Here is a 17,603-nt window from a genome sequence, read left to right on the forward strand (position 1 = left end):
GAAATCATCATCATCATCATCATCATCATCATCATCATCATCATCATCATCAACAACAACATTATTCATATACACACAGCAGATTAGACTGTTGAAAAAGAAAAATTCATAACATCGAGTTACAATAAGTAACCTTAGATGCCAAGAATCCTCCTAAGTATCCTAGCTGTCCCTAATAACACTATTTTCTGTAGCTGTGCTAAACTGGGTTTTATGCCTATTTCCTCTATCTATCTATTAAGAAACTATAGGTATATTCAGTCAGGTTATTATTATTATTATTATTATTATTATTATTATTATTATTATTATTATTATTATTATTATTATTAGTATTATTCAGTAGTTTTATTTTTATAACGTGCTTTTACTTCACTACCGAGCGCAGCCCTGTGTGCCTTGGGTATGTACTGTGGTTTGCTGTGATGCTCTTATGGTTACTGTATTGAAAGTGTTTTGCGTAGGATGTGTGCAGTGCCCAGTAGTGCAATTTTCTGTATGTTGTATATATTTGTAAGTCCTGGTGTTTTTGTCATGTATTTGTCTGAATATTTTTTATCATACCTAATGCGCCCACTATGATAGGAATTGTTTCTGTTTTTAGATTCCACATTCGAGTTATTTCCAGATCTTTGTATTTTGAAAGTTTCTCCATTTCTTTCAGAGAAACGTTGTCATCTGCTGGTATTGATACATCAATTAGAAAGCATTTCTTTTCTTCATGATCTCTGACAACTATATCTGACCTATTGGCCTTTATTATTATTATTATTATTATTATTATTATTATTATTATTATAGACGTCACACAGTATACAATATCGTGAGGTTGCTGATTGAAGATATTGTGTTTACCGGGGGTTTGTACTGTTTGCCAACAAAGCCCTCAGACAGACTGCTTTACGCAATATATATGCAATTCCAAGTAATGCCAACTTTTGCAATACATCTAGATTGTAGAGTATTTCTAAAATTTTCAGATGTTTTTTCTGATTTGGTGGCATTGAGCCCAATGCTCCGATGACAATAGGGATAACCTTTATATTTGACTCTTGTAGCTGCCACATCTTAGCGATCTCGATTCTCAGGTCTCCATATTTATCAATCTTTTCTCTTTCTTTCATGATAATATGTTGATCTCCTAGCGCTGCTACGTCGATTATTAGACACTCTTGCTTGTCCCTCCTAATGGTTATTATATCCGGTCTTCGGTACTCTAATACCTTGACTGTATGGAAGTCAAAGTCCCAGAAGATTTTTGCCTTCCCCTTTTCGTCCATTACCTTTTCCGGAGTATGTAACCTCATATCCATACTTACGGCATAGTAGCCAGTGGTGGTTTTGGGCTACCTTGTCGTGTCTACGCTTGTACTCTTTCTGTTGTTGTTGTTGTTATTATTATCATCATTATTATTATTATTATTATCATTATTATTATTATTATTATTATTATTATTATTATTATTATTATTATTATTATAATACAGTTCTATATTTAAGAGATGAGGAATTATGTACATTATTTACATTATTTACATTTGACGGATATTTGTCTTCATCTTGTTTGTTGTTAACACAACATTTCGGCTGATATACCCCACAGCCTTCATCAAGTGTCTTGGGGGAAATTTCGAACCTGGGTTCTCATTCCAAAGGTAATTTTCGATGCGTGTGCTCCATCCCATGCAGCTCTGGTAGGTTATACAAAGGCAAAACATGCCGCCCCCTTCAAAATAAGGGTAGAGGAGCATCACAAAGCTGTGACACAGGGAGTTATTGATAGATCGGGTATAGCTGATCATGTATGGAAAAATGGAGACCACCTCCCCCTGTGGGATGAAGTTAAAATAATAGATAGAGAACACCACTGGAAAATACGAAAACTAAAAGAAGCAGCACATATGCTAGGACACAACAATCTCCTAAGCAGATCGAGTGCAGATATGAACAGCATATGGGAACCGGTATTAAGGAAGTATAGGAAAATATTAGATTTATAAGCCATAAAAATTCACGGGCATATAGTGTAGTGGTTAAGAGCTCGGGCCACTAACCCCAAGATTCCGAGTTCGATTCTAGGCATTGATTTGCTGAATAATAATAATAATAATAACAACAACATCGAAAAGTACCTTAGGAATGAGAACGCAGGTTCGAAATTTCATCAAGACACCTGATAAAGGCTGGAGGGTATATCAGCTGAAACGTTAACAACAAAGATGAGGACAAATATCCGTCAAATGTACATAATGTTTTCATTATTATTATTATTATTATTACTAGCATACCCGTGACAAAAAATCCGACAATTTTATTAATGAAAGAAAAATGGCACATCACATCAACACAATGGGGTAAAACTATTAATAATTGCCAGCAATCTCGTAAATATATACATATACACTTGAAGAATAAGATGTAAGGTCTCGGTTGAAAATATCACGCACATAATGTATATTTGTGTATACACAAACACACACACACACACACACACACACACACACACACACACACACACACACACACACACACACACACACACACACACACACACACACACACACACACACACACACACACACACACACACACACACACACACACACACACACACACACACACACACATATATATGTGTTTTTCTCCTTGTCTCCGTATTCTTTCTGTTGAAGAGCGTAGCTCGAAACGTCAAAGACTTTCCGTATTCCCGAGCGTCATACTAATATATACTTTTGTTATTTACACCACATGTCCTCGTCTGTTGTTATTATTTGTATATTCTCCCATATATATATATATATATATATACATATATATATGACAATTAATGTGAGGAATGACCACTAAAGTGGATTCCTATACGCTAGACGTCAAATCGTCTTACCACAAAGAGTGTGTCTCAAGAAAAAAAACTCAGCAAACGCTAAAATGTAAAAAATAAACAAGGCAAATGAAAATTTACAAGATAAAACGATTACCTACGTATCATGATTTCATTATTAATACTTGCAAAATGAAAAATGCAAGTATCTGTAATTCCTAACATAGCCTGTCGTATTTCAAAACATATTTCACAGAACTATACACAGAAACGTTTTCCCGAAAGAAAACTCATATACAGTTCTACAAAATATATTTTTAGCGTGCTAGTGCTGGAAATAACCCAGCAGCTAATAAACTACCGCAGTTAATTTACCGGTCTGAGAACATTGCTATTTTAAATTAGAATAATGAGGGTAGAAATTGATATCAATCAATTAACATCAATTTAAACCAGTGGTCTAGCATATTTAAAAATATCCGAAGATTTAAAAATTTACATTACAATTAATAAGAGGAATGACCACTAAAGTGGATTCCTATATTTTTTTGTTAAGGCTGTTAGTAAGTTTTCCTAAGTTACTCCAATCCGGATCCCCAATGCAAATCTTCGGATCAACCTTCTCCGATGCAGATCTCTAATGCAACCTTATCCAATCCAAATCTTTGAGTCAACCTTCTTCACTGTAGATCTCCAATGCAAACCCTCGATGCATCCTTATCCAGTGCAAACCTTCGATGCAACCTTCTCCAGTGAAGACCTTCGATGCAGATCTCCGAAGGAACCGTTCCAATGCATATCTTCGATGTAGCTTTGACTGATAGTACTCCTAGAAGGGGTTAGGACTAGATCGGGATAAATCGCTGCCTTTTATAGGCTCCCGAGCCCCATTTCGCTAGGTTAGCTTAGGCTTAGGTTAAGGTTTAGTTGTGATCCGAACATAACCTCTTCTGACACAGAGGATCGAGAGCCCTTTTGGGCGTTATATTTTCCTTGCCGGAAGGGTTCCCAACCCATGAGCCAAGGGGGTATTAGATGATGATGAGGGGTTTGAAAGGGCCGGCATATGCAACCTGATCACTTCTGCCTGTCAAACTCCCAACCCATGCGTTCTCGTCGTGACACTGATTCTACAGAACTGGGCTAGGTGTGAAAACTAAGTATATAGATTTTTTGAATCAGCAATATTAAGTTCGGTTAAGTACTTTTTGGGGTGAAAAATCAATAAACAGATTCCTTATGGGGTTTTCCATTCAATCAGGATGAAAAATCGATAAACCGATTCCTTATAGGATTTCTCACTAAAATTGGCTACACCCCATTTTCAACAATAACTTTTACTAATTTTGACGTATTTTGTTCAGACTTTATGCAAGCGTTGCTTAGGACTTATAGGATCTTTGAATGCTTTAAGTTCTCAAAAAAAAAAAAAAAAAAAAAAAAAAAAAAATCGATGAGTGGAAAAATCGATAAACCGATTTCTTACGGCATTTCCCAATCAAATTGTCTGCAACCCATTCTCAGCCAAACGTTTGCCAATTTCAATGGATTTTGTTCAAATTTGATGTCGGTGTAACTTAGTTTGGTTTGAAACAAAGCGCTTGATTAACTTAATAATCTTAACTTAATCCCGGGCAACACCGGGCTAAACTGCTAATATATATATATATATATATATATATATATGCGTGTATGCATACATATGTATATACATGTATACTTATATATATATATATATATATATATATATATATATATGGTGGCTGTCTACTCCTTAAACAGAGTTTGACCACCTCCTGCACCTACACCTTAGCCCTTTCATGGCGTCTGATGTGGCTTTTTAAACCAGACAGTGTTTTGAAAAAAACACCCACACAGATTGCACCTCTGATTTGCACTACCAATACCTGCAAGTAAGTTCTGCTCATTGTGGATCCTAACATGTCTTTTAAGACCCCCATTGGATTTGCAAACCCTCTGGCACACACCACATTCAAACGTGTGCACAGACATATAATCAGAATAGCTGGGTGAGGTTTGTTTTCCATGGGTTCGCAGGTGAGATTTGAGGCCAGCCAAGGACAGACATGGTCTGTCACAGACTGTGCACACAAAAAGGTCCTTGTCATTCACCTTCTCAGTCTTCACCTTTTTCCTTAAATGTCTCTTGAGCCCTGCTTGCATCATCCTGGCCTCTTCAAATGCTTTCACTCCACTCCACACCCTTGTTCGCCATCCAACTCGATCTGAAGCGAGGACTTCTATATCTTTTGGAGCCATTCCAATTGACTTCATAGCAGTCCTTATGCCATCCTTAAACCTTTTTTTAGGTTTATGCCGATAACGTTTCCCCTCTGCAAGCTCACCATAAAACAGCTGTTTCGGCATGCGTTCATCTGCCATTCGAACAATATGGCCACACCATCTCAATTGGTTCCTCAAAATCATGGCTTTAATTGAGGGGATGCCTACAGATGCAAGGATATCTGTGTTTGGAGTAAAAGAATTCCATTTAATTCTTAAAATATGACGAAGGCATTTTTGGTGGAATTTTTCTAACATTTTAAAATGCCTTTCATAACAGGTCCAAGTTTCACAGGAATACAATAGGGATGTTAAGACAAATGATTTGTAAAGAGCCAGCTTTGTATTGTTATTTATATGTCGCTGGCGCCAGACGCGTGACTCCAAGCCACCAAATGCTTTTGCTGCCCTTTGAATTCGCAGGTGTATTTCCGTATATATATATACACACATAAATACATACATACATGCATACACACACATATAAACACATTTGCACACATACATATATATAAATATATAGAAAATGCAAATTCGTAAATATAATATTTACTCTTTTTTAAGTTTTGGCATTCAACTAGATACAAGAATGGTCAATCCTTTCTTTTACTTCTTATCAGATTAATATTAGCCAAATATTAAAAGTTGGCTTTAATTCAAATTTGTTAAATGACAATGTGAGATCTTATGTTTTGAAGGTTTCTGCAAAACAACAGTTATATTTATAGATTAATCATGAAAGACAACTCATTTCTGTTATAAAGTGGAAATAAAATACAACATAAAAGTCATGGAAAAATTTCATCTGAATTCCAACATAATGATAGATGAACCTATAAACCATATGAACCTATGGCTTTCAAATCTATAACTTACTTGAAGTTGTCTTGAAATTTCTAACACTTTGGTTGTAAAAACACTGCGCAACATGAACTGTTCATGGGTCAAAGATAAAAGTTAAGGAAAAATCTTAAATATACGGGTATTTCGAGGTTGGTAGTGTGTTAGAAACATTAGAAGTTTAGAATATGTGCCGTGCAATAGCTGAGCTTATATCTCAGTATCTCTGTTTCGATATATGTTCGTAATAGATATATAGACACACTACTGGCGTAGAAAAATGTCCTGTATTTTCCTTCACAAAGTAGTGACCATGCTGTGCAGCCTAACACACTGGGCCATTAAATTCAAATTCCAGTTCTTTGAGTGGATTTATTGAAGTTCTTGCTGTTGTATGTATTCCAGCTAGATTTCTATTCATTCCTTGCTCACGTGGTAATGGTTTTCGCGTAATCATTGACTCGATGGTGTTCAAGTTTGATATCAGCAGCATATGTTTGATCAGTATGTAAAAGTATCTTTAATATTCTGGAATATTGGTAACCCTCTCATTGACTCACTGTATCCGACTTTTGACATACCTACATCAAAGAGTTTTGTTATATCACAAGTTAGTAAGAGAGTACAGTATTATTTTTACCTGCTAGGAATAACAACTAACTGTCCTTCAAACAAACTCCTTACTGGTTGAAAACATAAAAGTACATCTTACATTATGTAATTATAGATATATTACAAGGGAATGATGGAACGCCGGAGAATAATACCTAAAAGGAAACCTTAATGTGGTCACCTGACTCAATAGAAATATTAGCGGAATTCCCTGTAATCACACCAAATGTCTTGAAAAAAGAATAGACTCAGTGGGCTACAAAAAATAAAGACAGAGCTACAAACACACGCATAAACAGGCTGTACAGTGTGCACAGCATACCTAAATATACAAATAAGATGGGATGGTCAGAGTTGGAATACCTTTGGTCATATGCCTGCTTAATCAAAACCAACCAGTAATGTTTATTTACGGACGTTAACTTCTACATTCAAATCTAAGTATACTTTGCCTCCCAGTTCAGTAGAATAAGTATCACTACTATATAATGCATCTCTATTATACTAAGAGTCGTTTTAATCTATCATACTTCTTCCCTATAAAGGCAAACACACACATACATACACATACTTAATTATAAATAATCTTTTGGTACCATGGCTGCTGAACAGAAAAGGTAGAACATATTGGACTGTAAAAGGAATGAGCGATGAGAAGACTAACGAGAAAACTGAGACCAGTTCTGTTGCTGTGATAGAATAAGGGACCGTAACCATTAAGCTAACACCTGGAATCTGAGAAAACTGGTGATGGTCTGTATCAGCAAGGGTTAGCAGTTCCTACTAAAGTTGAAGACCCACGGAGGTCGACTTTCCCTTTCATCCATTCGTGGTCGATAAAATAAGTAACAATTGAACACTGAGATCGAGGTAGTCGATTTACCCCCACCCCCTGAAAATGGTGGCCTTGTGCCAAAATTTGAAACCACTATTAAAGTTGAAAATCTACCGAGGTCGACTTTGCTTTTCGTCATTTCGGAGTCAATAAAATAAGTGCCAGTTTAGGTCAATTTTGATTGACTAGCCTTTATAATCAAACGTTTTCAGTCCATGACCTGCCCGTCTTTGTTTGCGATCGTGACCAGAACTATATTATTCTACACATCTCTTTTTATGACAATAGAATGCGATTTGAAAGAAATTTGGGTGCTATTTCTAGTAAGTTGAGAAACTAGTCAATGGTCTTCTGTTTGTCTCACGGTATTTGCATTTTTAGCTTTCCTTAGTTAGTCAGAGTTTTGAATCCTAGTATGAGAACGCATAAACTATGGTAAAGTTATTTAGAATGGCATCCAATGGAAATCATTACGATCAGTGTTTAAAAGAACATGTAGATAGTCTGAGAATGGCGTTATGAGTGCGGTAAGAGACAGTTATTGTGAATATAGAGAGTGGAAATGAGACAAGTGTTCGTAATGTAGTAAGTATAGTAGTAAGTATAAGAGAGAAAGAAACATGTTTTGAATGTTGGAGAGTAGAGATGACGTAAGCATCCTGAGTGATAGACAGTGGAAGTGAGGGTACATGTTTAGAATTAGTCAGTCTTGTTAATCGTTATAAGCAACTCTACTAATAGACATACATTGAGCACGTATCTCTGATCTACTCACCAAACTCAGAACACTTCGTCTCAGCCACTCTCAGTACTCACTGAATCACATCTCCCTAAAATTTGTACTAAAAATTTATCTTAACTATTTTTCACAACTATCCTCTGTTTATTGCGTAGATGATCACCTGGTTTTGGTTGCTGGAAGAGTCTTTTCTAGAGGTCTACATGGACCAGATATCAAGTGTAGTGGAGCAAATGTGACAGACAGTGCGAACAGATTAAAACAGGTATAAGCTATGTATAGCTCAGTCAGGGGCGGAAGAGCCTTTTTATGATATCCGAGAAGATATCATATAAATGGTGAGCTGAGCTGACAGGGGTACTGGTCGTAACGGGCACTACTAAAGACAGGCCTTTTAATATCAAGGCTGATCTAAAGACAATATGTTGATTCTCCTCATGGATATCGCTGATAGGTTGGGTATTTTACCTGGATGAATACACAAGGGAGCTTTACGTGATCATTTGGCCTACATAAAACATATCTCAAATTACATTCTACTATCAGGGAGTCCCTATAGCGAGAGAATATCAGTTGATAATATTTAGTATTGGAAAAGTCGGGGAGTTGTCAGGATCTCTAGTGTGATGGATAAAATTCTTTCGTTACTGTCCCTTAGGTCTATCTACAGAATTTAATTACTAATCTGTTGTTCTCAGTTCATTTCTTCAAGGGTCGATAAAATAAATGCCAGTCAAGTACTGGGTTTGCTATAATCGATTCCACCTTCCCCTAACATTTTTAACCTTGTGCCAATGTTAGAAATCAACATTTATCATGGGATTGGCACAGTCGTTGTGGTATTCAGTTAGATGCTTTTTACTCTGCGTTCAACCACACAGAGGCTAACATTAGTTCTCATCCTTTGTGGATCGATAAAATAAAGTATTAGTCAAGTAGTGGGCTCGATTTAATCGACTATACCTTCCCCAAAATTTTGTGGCTTTTTACCAAAGTTCTAAATTAATATTTACCATGCAAGAAAGAATACGGATGAGTCGAAGAATGTGGAGTATTAAGGTGAAGATATATTGTAGGAATCACATTATAAGAAGCGAAAATAGATTTATAAAAATTTTGAAATAAAATGCTACAAGTGAATTGACCTTATACTTTATAAACAGGAATAATTCAAGTTGTCTTGAAGAACTTCTACCTGAACACTTCCATAGAATTACAGAAGAAAGTCACGAAGCGAAGAATCACTACAGAGAGAGAGAGAGAGAGAGAGAGAGAGAGAGAGAGAGAGAGAGAGAGAGAGAAGGCAGAGAGAGAGAGAGAGAGAGAGAGAGAGAGAGAGAGAGAGGCAGAGAGAGAGAGAGAGAGAGAGAGAGAGAGAGAGAGAAGGCAGAAGAAGAGAAGGCGGGTGAGAGAGATTATGGTTGGTTGGGAGAAAGCCACAATGTAAGAATTGAAAGCTGCCTCCACCTTTTTTTAGTGAAAGGTTATTGTGCTGATGGTGATGTTTAGTGCTGGGTTAATTCTGGTCAAGTATACCTATGATCAAAAGCGTTCCACTTGTGACCATTCCAGCTTTTCTTTATGAAGCAGTGTATCTATGAATACGTTATCCAAAGTGTCCTTCCTTATTTAAGACGACAGTGTAATTTGAGGTAAATTCTGCAGTTATTTATAATAACCGAATATTCACGCAGATGTTCACTCATTGGCTTGGTTAAGTACCAGTACCAGTAATATAATTAGACCGAATTAATCATTGTGCTACCCGCCAAAAAGAAAAACAAAATGTCCTTGTACCAATATTAGAAATTATTCACTTTCATTCTTAGGACTAAACTCCACCAGTTTTCAGTCTTGTTTTAGCTATTAAACCGTAACAATTCAAATCAAACATGAGTTCCATGCTCATACAACAATCAAACTTGCCATTTATAGAAGTTAATTAAATATTAGCATGAAAATTAATTAAACATTTAATCGTTTACTTCATACCCACACTTTGAAACGAACTCAAAAATCAGTAGAACAACAAATATATTAATAATAGCTACAAAGGGTAAATAAGAATCTGAAACAGGTTATTCATGATCGGCATATCTTTGTGCATAGATCCGCTTGAGTTGGACTGAACGGCTGATGATGGTGGTTGTGGTGGCTAAACAGCAATAACGAAAAAAACTGGAAAGGTGAGAAGCAAAGTCGGTTGCATTGTAACTGGAAACATAAAGGGCGTTCGTAATTAAATCTTAGGCCTGTCATTAGTTTCCGGCTCATTAATCTGTAGCTTATCCTGGTTTCCATGGGGGTATAAGCTACTAAGAGTACAATACTGCTTCCCCCAACTGAGCGAGGCACCAACTTGTCGCAAGTTTACTACCCCACTGGTTGCTGCTGGTACTCATTTTCAGTGGAGTAAATTGGGATAATGTGAAATGAAATGTTTTGTCCAAGGACACAGCTCGTCTACCGATCTGAAAATTGAAACTTACGATTGTGGGTTCACTACCTCTAGCCACTAGACATCATTGAATGCTAAGAGGTTTTCAATCCATCACTTTTACTGTTTTGCCATTCATTACTATCTAGGAAAGAACAAGAGGAGGAAAATAAAGATCAAGTAAACTTTAAATGAAAGTACATAGATTCATCAATTCAGAGAAGCAGACGTTGTGTTGTGGTTGAGTGTGGTTGATAGCGTTGTATACAGGTGTCGAATTGGCAGAATGGTCAGAGAGTTAGATAGAAAGTGTTTCAGTATTTTCCTTGACTTTCTGATTTCGGAGTTAAAATTCCACTGAAGTAAATATTACCATTCAGCATTTCAGGGTCGATAAAGATGTATAAATTCAGGTTGGCAGATTGGAGGAATTATTTAAAAGATTGGATAAGAGGACCTTCCTTTATTTCTTTCGGCTCTTTGCGTTCTGACAGCAGCAGAGCTTGCGATTAAATTGTCGGTCCAAGCTGGTGGCCGTTTTTTTAAAATAAACAACGACAGTGTAGAGAGGGAAATTGCATGAAAGGACAACTGCTAGTCTTCTTTAAAAATTCACGCTCAATCCTGCGCATATATGTGCAGATGCACATGTTTGACCTTGACTGATGGAGGCCTCACATAAAATACATTTTGGTGGTTGTCTGTATTTACATTTTTAAAAACTTTTTATGGCTTAGTCAGGGGAGGAAGAAACTTCGAAACTTTTAGGAGGAAGGAAGAAAGTTATCTTTAGAGCAGAGACTTCCCCCAAATAGTTTTGACAGGTTTGACTCCAATAAAACCACCCAAAGGCCAGGTGATGGTGATAAATTGGGTGACAGACATCTACCACCCACTAACTAAATAATCCTGTTAGTTTTCATGCATATTATCGTATATTTCTCAGTTTATCTGTTGCATCTTCATTTAATCAACTGTAATCAAATTCTTAACAGGGTGTTCACTGAACATTAGCAAATAAGCATTAGGTTTTGTTGTTGTTGTTGGCACTCCGTCGCTTACGACGTCCAGGGTTCCAGTTGATCCGATCAACGGAACAGCCTGCTCGTGAAATTAACGTGCAAGTGGCTGAACACTCCACAGACACGTGTACCCTTAACGTAGTTCTTGGGGATATTCAGCGTGACACAGTGTGACAAGGCTGACCCTTTGAATTACAGGCACAACAGAAACAGGAAGTATGAGTGAGAGAAAGTTGTGGTGAAAGAGTACAGCAGGGTTCGCCACCATCGCCTGCCGGAGCCTCGTGGAACTTCAGGTGTTTTCGCTCAATAAACACTCACAACGCCCGGTCTGGGAATCGAAACCGCGATCCTATGACCGCGAGTCCGCTGCCCTAACCACTGGGCCATTGCGCCTCCACTAAGCATTAGGTTAAGAGAAGACGAATCAACGATTTCTTTTCCAATTGTAACTATTTCACTTCAGGTACGCCACTAACACTAATATTACGGAGAGAGGTATGAACATTCTTATACCTAAGTTAGGACTAGTTTAAAAGCCATGGGTTTCTTAGAGTGTCTTATTAAAAAATGAAAATCTAATTTTCCTCTCTCCTGTAATCAATTAATCGAACTCCTTTATCCTTTTGTCTCTACGAGAGAAGATACACGAGCGAACCTCAGATGGAATCGCTTTACTTGCTAGAAATAGCAACTAAATCTGCTTCAAACCACAACTTACTCATAAAAAGTAATGAATATATTGAATAATATAGTTTTAAAGGCAATATGACTAAAAATAAGATGATGGGATGGCTACGGCTGGAATCCTTTTTACTATAAATCGGCTCAGTCAGGGTAGACATATGCTAAGCAATGACATAGAAAGTAACCAGCCATGGTATAAACTCTTAGTGGTTAATCGACTGGCTAGAAATAATAGCTAAATTTCCCTTAAATCACACTCAACTGTATTAAAATAAATATCTGACACTATAAGGGGTAATATAATATTAGATAAAGGATGCTTGAAAGCCAAATATGTGTTCGTTACAAGAACGTTTTGGACATAGGCCCACTGTTTCAGGACCGACAGTAAGTTTCAATACTAATCAGCATCACCAGCAGCACCATGCTATATTGAAGCAATTTTCCTTTTTCTTTTTTTAGGCAAAAAACCCCCAGTCAATTCCATTAACCCTCAGACTATCTGCCAAATTTAGTTCGTTTTTATGTATTTTCTGAACGATACTTTCTGTAATTCCTTAGTTTGTTATTGTTTGATTATCACCAATTCAGTTTTGATCTAATAAAAATGGCTCACTGTATTCTTGCCGTAACCATTCCATCTTCTTTATACCCACTGTTACATCGCAGAGGAGCGGTGAGTTGGAAGAGTCATTTGATCGTCGGATAAAACTCTTTGCAGCATTTGTTCCTACTCTCTGTACTTTGTGTTCAACTCCTGTCGGGGTCAGCTTTATTTTTCATTCTTGCGGGGTCGATCAATGAATCTAGGACTGTGGCTTAGCGAAATTGTTAAGCGATATGTTCTGGCTTTTCACTTTCTGATGGCAAAACCTACAAGGTGCCACGCTGTGTCAAACCTTGCCTTCCTAAGGGCAATATTAAGAGGGGAGAGAAGGTGACGAGTTGACAGAATCGTTAGCACGCTAGGCAACATGCTTAGCAGCATTTCGTCCGTCTTCACGTTCTGAGTTCAGATTCCGCAGAAGTTGACTTTGCCTTTCATCCTTTCGAGGTCGATAAAATAAGTACCAGTGGAACACTGGGGTTGATATAAATCGACTTAAACCCTCCTCTGAACTTGTTGCTCTTGAGTCAAAGTTTGAAATCAATATTAAGAGGAGAGAGAGAGAGAGCGAGAGAGAGAGGAGAATTGCATGTATAGTCTATTGTTTGTGCTTACATAAATGTGTGATTATAATTGTACATGTGTATACAGATGTACCGTTATTATTCGGTTTCAAGTTAAGGCTAGCTGAAAGATGGAGAATACTATTTCTTTTATGTAGAGACTCATAAATTGATTTGTTTTTGTTTTAACATCTGACTTCAAGAAGTAACGTATGTAGAATGGTCTGTTCGACTGACCTTGTATACAGAGTTGTCTATATTCCAAGTGGCGTTTTGAGTAGACTAAGTCTTTTTCTGTTGACGGTAATGTGTGTAGAATGAAACTATAATTTGTTAACAACTGCGAGTGTAGAATGAAGCTGACTGGTTAGGTACGCCTATTGTCGCATAATTCTCTCTATTATAGGCATAAAGCCTGAAATTTTGGGGGAAGGCCAGATAGTTATTTTAAGGATGAAGGGCAAAGTCGACCTCGACAGAATATGAACGAAGATCTTAAACTGCTGGAACAAATACCGCCAAGCATTTTGTTCGACGAGCTAACGATTCTACTGGCTCGCTACCTTGCCTATTGATCTTATCTACTGTAGATACAAGGCCTGAGATTTTGGAGGAAAGGGTTAGTTGATTATATCGACCCCAGTGCCTGACTGGTACTTATTTTATCATCCCCCAAATCTATTGATACATAATAGCACTATAATAACTAATATAATTTGCATGTTAAATTTAACCGAGGGTGTGAGTTCGATTGCGGCCATGAGACGAAATGTAGCTTACCTATTTTCAGGTGATATTTATTACAAATTAACAATGTTAAAAATTAACCTCATTCCTTACTGCTTTCTTTTATTCTTTTACTGATCTCAGTCACTGGCCTGGGGCACCACACTAACGGGTTTAGTCAATCATATCGACCCCACTACTTATTCCAGTCTGGTGGTTATTTTATCGATTGTATTTGTTGAAGTGTAAAGTTACGGGACATAAAGAGACACAATATAAATAAAAAACCGGTTTCAAGATTGGTACCGGTGCAGCAAAAGCACAAACACATCTAACGATACTAGCATACGTACACACACACACACACACACACACACACACACACACACAAACACACACATGTATACGTTTAAACACACCTACAAATATACACAGACGTTTATCCATTCACACACATACACACATACACACAAATACATGCATACGCTTATGCACACCTACAATCACACACAGACATTCCATCACACACACACACACACACACACACACACACACACACACACAGACATCCTTTGACACACACACACAGAGCCTACAAACACACACAGATGTCTATCCATTCACACACACACACATGCACACATACTCACTTGCCCAAGGTTCAATTTGGAGGGATCAAAACCAGAACAACATTCTTAACAACATTTCTTAAGTGTAATTAATATTTATTAACTTCGTTACGGTGGCGAGCTGGCAGAAACGTTAGCACGACGTTCTGAGTTCAAATTTTGCCCGGCTTTCGACTTAATCTTTCACCCTTTCGGGAGTCAATAAAATAAGTACCAGTTGGGTATCAAGAGTTGATGTAATCGACTTAGTCCCTCCCTCCCTCAAAGTTGGTGGTCTTGTGCCAAAATTTGAAGTCAATATTTATTTACTTCCGCCAAGGGAGGAAGTTATGTTTTCATCGGCATTGGTTTGTCTGTCTGTCCCTCTGTCTGTCCCTCTGTGTGCAAAATAACTCAAAAGGTTGTGAACGGTATTTAATGAAACTTGCAAGGAAAGTTGGTAATGACACAAGGAACAGATGATGAAATTTTGGTAGTGTCCAGGAATTTTTATATATCCTTGAAGGATTTTTCATTTGTTATATTTACTTTAGATGAAGTATTACAATGTTACGTTGTTTGAAGTCTTTCTCTGATTATCTCCCTTGAAAACACGTTCATGGTTTTCACGTAACCTATAGTGGCATTGCTGTTTCCAAAGTTTTATTTTCGTTTCTCTATTAGTAATTTTACTCGCGTGTCTATCTTACTAGAAACTGATGGATAAAGAGATCAAACTGCATAAACAAACGGCAGCGAAACAGTTCAGAAACTAAATGACACTAACATATTCAAGGGTTGCTAAAAGCAGCAGCAGAGGAGGAGGCAGTGGTAGCAACAACTGACGCTGGACCCTTGAGGGATGATTGATACTATACTGAACACAGAGTGATGTAAAGTAGGTAGGTAGGTTTGGTTTGGTAAGTAGACAGATACCTCTTTTAAAAGTAGCTTATATTGAAAACTGTTCATACTGACCTGACTAGTAGTTGAAAACAACTGATAGAGAACTACACACACAACTCCAGTTGTGTCTAAGAATAATCTTTTCTACTATAGACACAAGGCCTGAAATTAATCATTTTCTGAAACACTTTCACTTGCACTAGACTCACACACACCATCACTTGCAGACATGATCACTAATACACCAGCACTTGTAGATGGAGTAGTATATTTCTTTTTAAAAAAGAAGTCTAGAGTTATTTGCTTAAAAGAAGCTTTGTTTCGCTCTCTATACATTTCTCAGTAACGCGCAGAACCATTTGTTATGGTAGTAGAAACTATTGCACTTTATTCACAATTTCACATACTTGAATCCTGTGCTTGAAAAATATAACTTGTAAAAGAGCTTCAGTAAGACACCAGCTGATCTTACAGGAGTGACTTATCAGATAGTAGGCCTACTTTGGAAAAACATTCAACCACAGCAGTCATGCCTCCCTCTAGATCTAAAAGTGTGGAGCAACGAAAGAAAGAAAATGCAGAGCGCATGAAAAGGAAAAGGCAGGAAGAAGCACCAGCGGCTGCCGACAGTCGCCGTGCGACTGACAGTGTACAAAGCGAAGACATAGGGAAAACGAAACGCCGGAGGCTGCGGAGATTCACCGTGCGAGTGACAATGCATTATCCCTCTTCTGAAACTGTGATTACTCGCCAGCCTGACGCAGACGACTTTATGTTTGCAAAGCTCATGCTCAACGCTAAAGCAGATATCTTCAAAAAAGTCAGCGATGTCATGGAAGACAAGGATGTTCCCGAGGATACTTCCTTCGAAGATTTCCTGCAAAAGGCTGATGTCAACCCGCAGTGTGTGGGGAAACTAGTGAAATCGGAGAAACAGGTGGTGTTGAAGCTTCAACCTTCAGAAAGGTGGATCAACCAGTATAATCCGAAGATCCTCAAAACTTGGTGTGCCAACATGGACCTGCAGTTCATTATGGACCCATACTCGTGCATCATGTACATCACCAGTTACATGATGAAACGTGAGAGGGCTATGAGTGAACTGCTGAAAAAAGTAGCTGAAGAAAGCAGAGGTGAAGACTTGAAATCAAAACTGAGAAAAGTAGGATCAGTTTTTCTGAACAACAGAGAAGTTAGTGCTCAGGGGGCTGCTTACAGGATCCTTTCCCTGCCATTGAAGAGGGCTAGTCGAAAAGTGGTGTTTATCAACACTGCACCAAAAGACAAACGTGTGTCAATGCTTAAGCCGCAGAAGATCCTCCAAGGTATGGACGAAGACGATGAAGATATCTTTTGTACGTCACCTCTTGATCTCTATGCCATGCGACCTGATGTTCTCGAAGATATGTGCTTTGCAGAATTTGCAGCCACTTACACAACTGGAGGAAAAGATGCTCCTGATGATGCAGCTGACCACATCTCTGATTCCCTTAACCATGAGATCTTGACAACTATGAACCAGTTTGGGTTCGACCAACTAGTCCAAAATCCCACCACCGACTATGGAAGCCTTCTAGATCATGTTTACGTGAACCAGGATCGGTGTCCACAAGTCACCGTAACCGACTGTTACTTTTCGACTATGATGTTGTGTGTGTATCACTCAAGTTTTAGGTAATTGTTGTTTCTTTTTAGTTGTATGGTGAAGCCAGCTTGCTGTTGTCATTGATGTATTATAACTGCTTCAGATGATTCCTGCTTTTAGAGGGTTTAAAAAAAAAAAAATCATATGGCTGTGTTATTTTTTTTTACCCCTGCCAAGGAGGTTATGTTTTTGCCGGCGTTGGTTTGGGAAATTGGGCGATTTTCAGCATGCGTATATATGGGTGGAAATGA

This window comes from Octopus bimaculoides, chromosome 2, assembly GCF_046866305.1.
Source record: "Octopus bimaculoides isolate indiv1 chromosome 2, ASM4686630v1, whole genome shotgun sequence".
Lineage (NCBI taxonomy): Eukaryota > Metazoa > Mollusca > Cephalopoda > Octopoda > Octopodidae > Octopus > Octopus bimaculoides.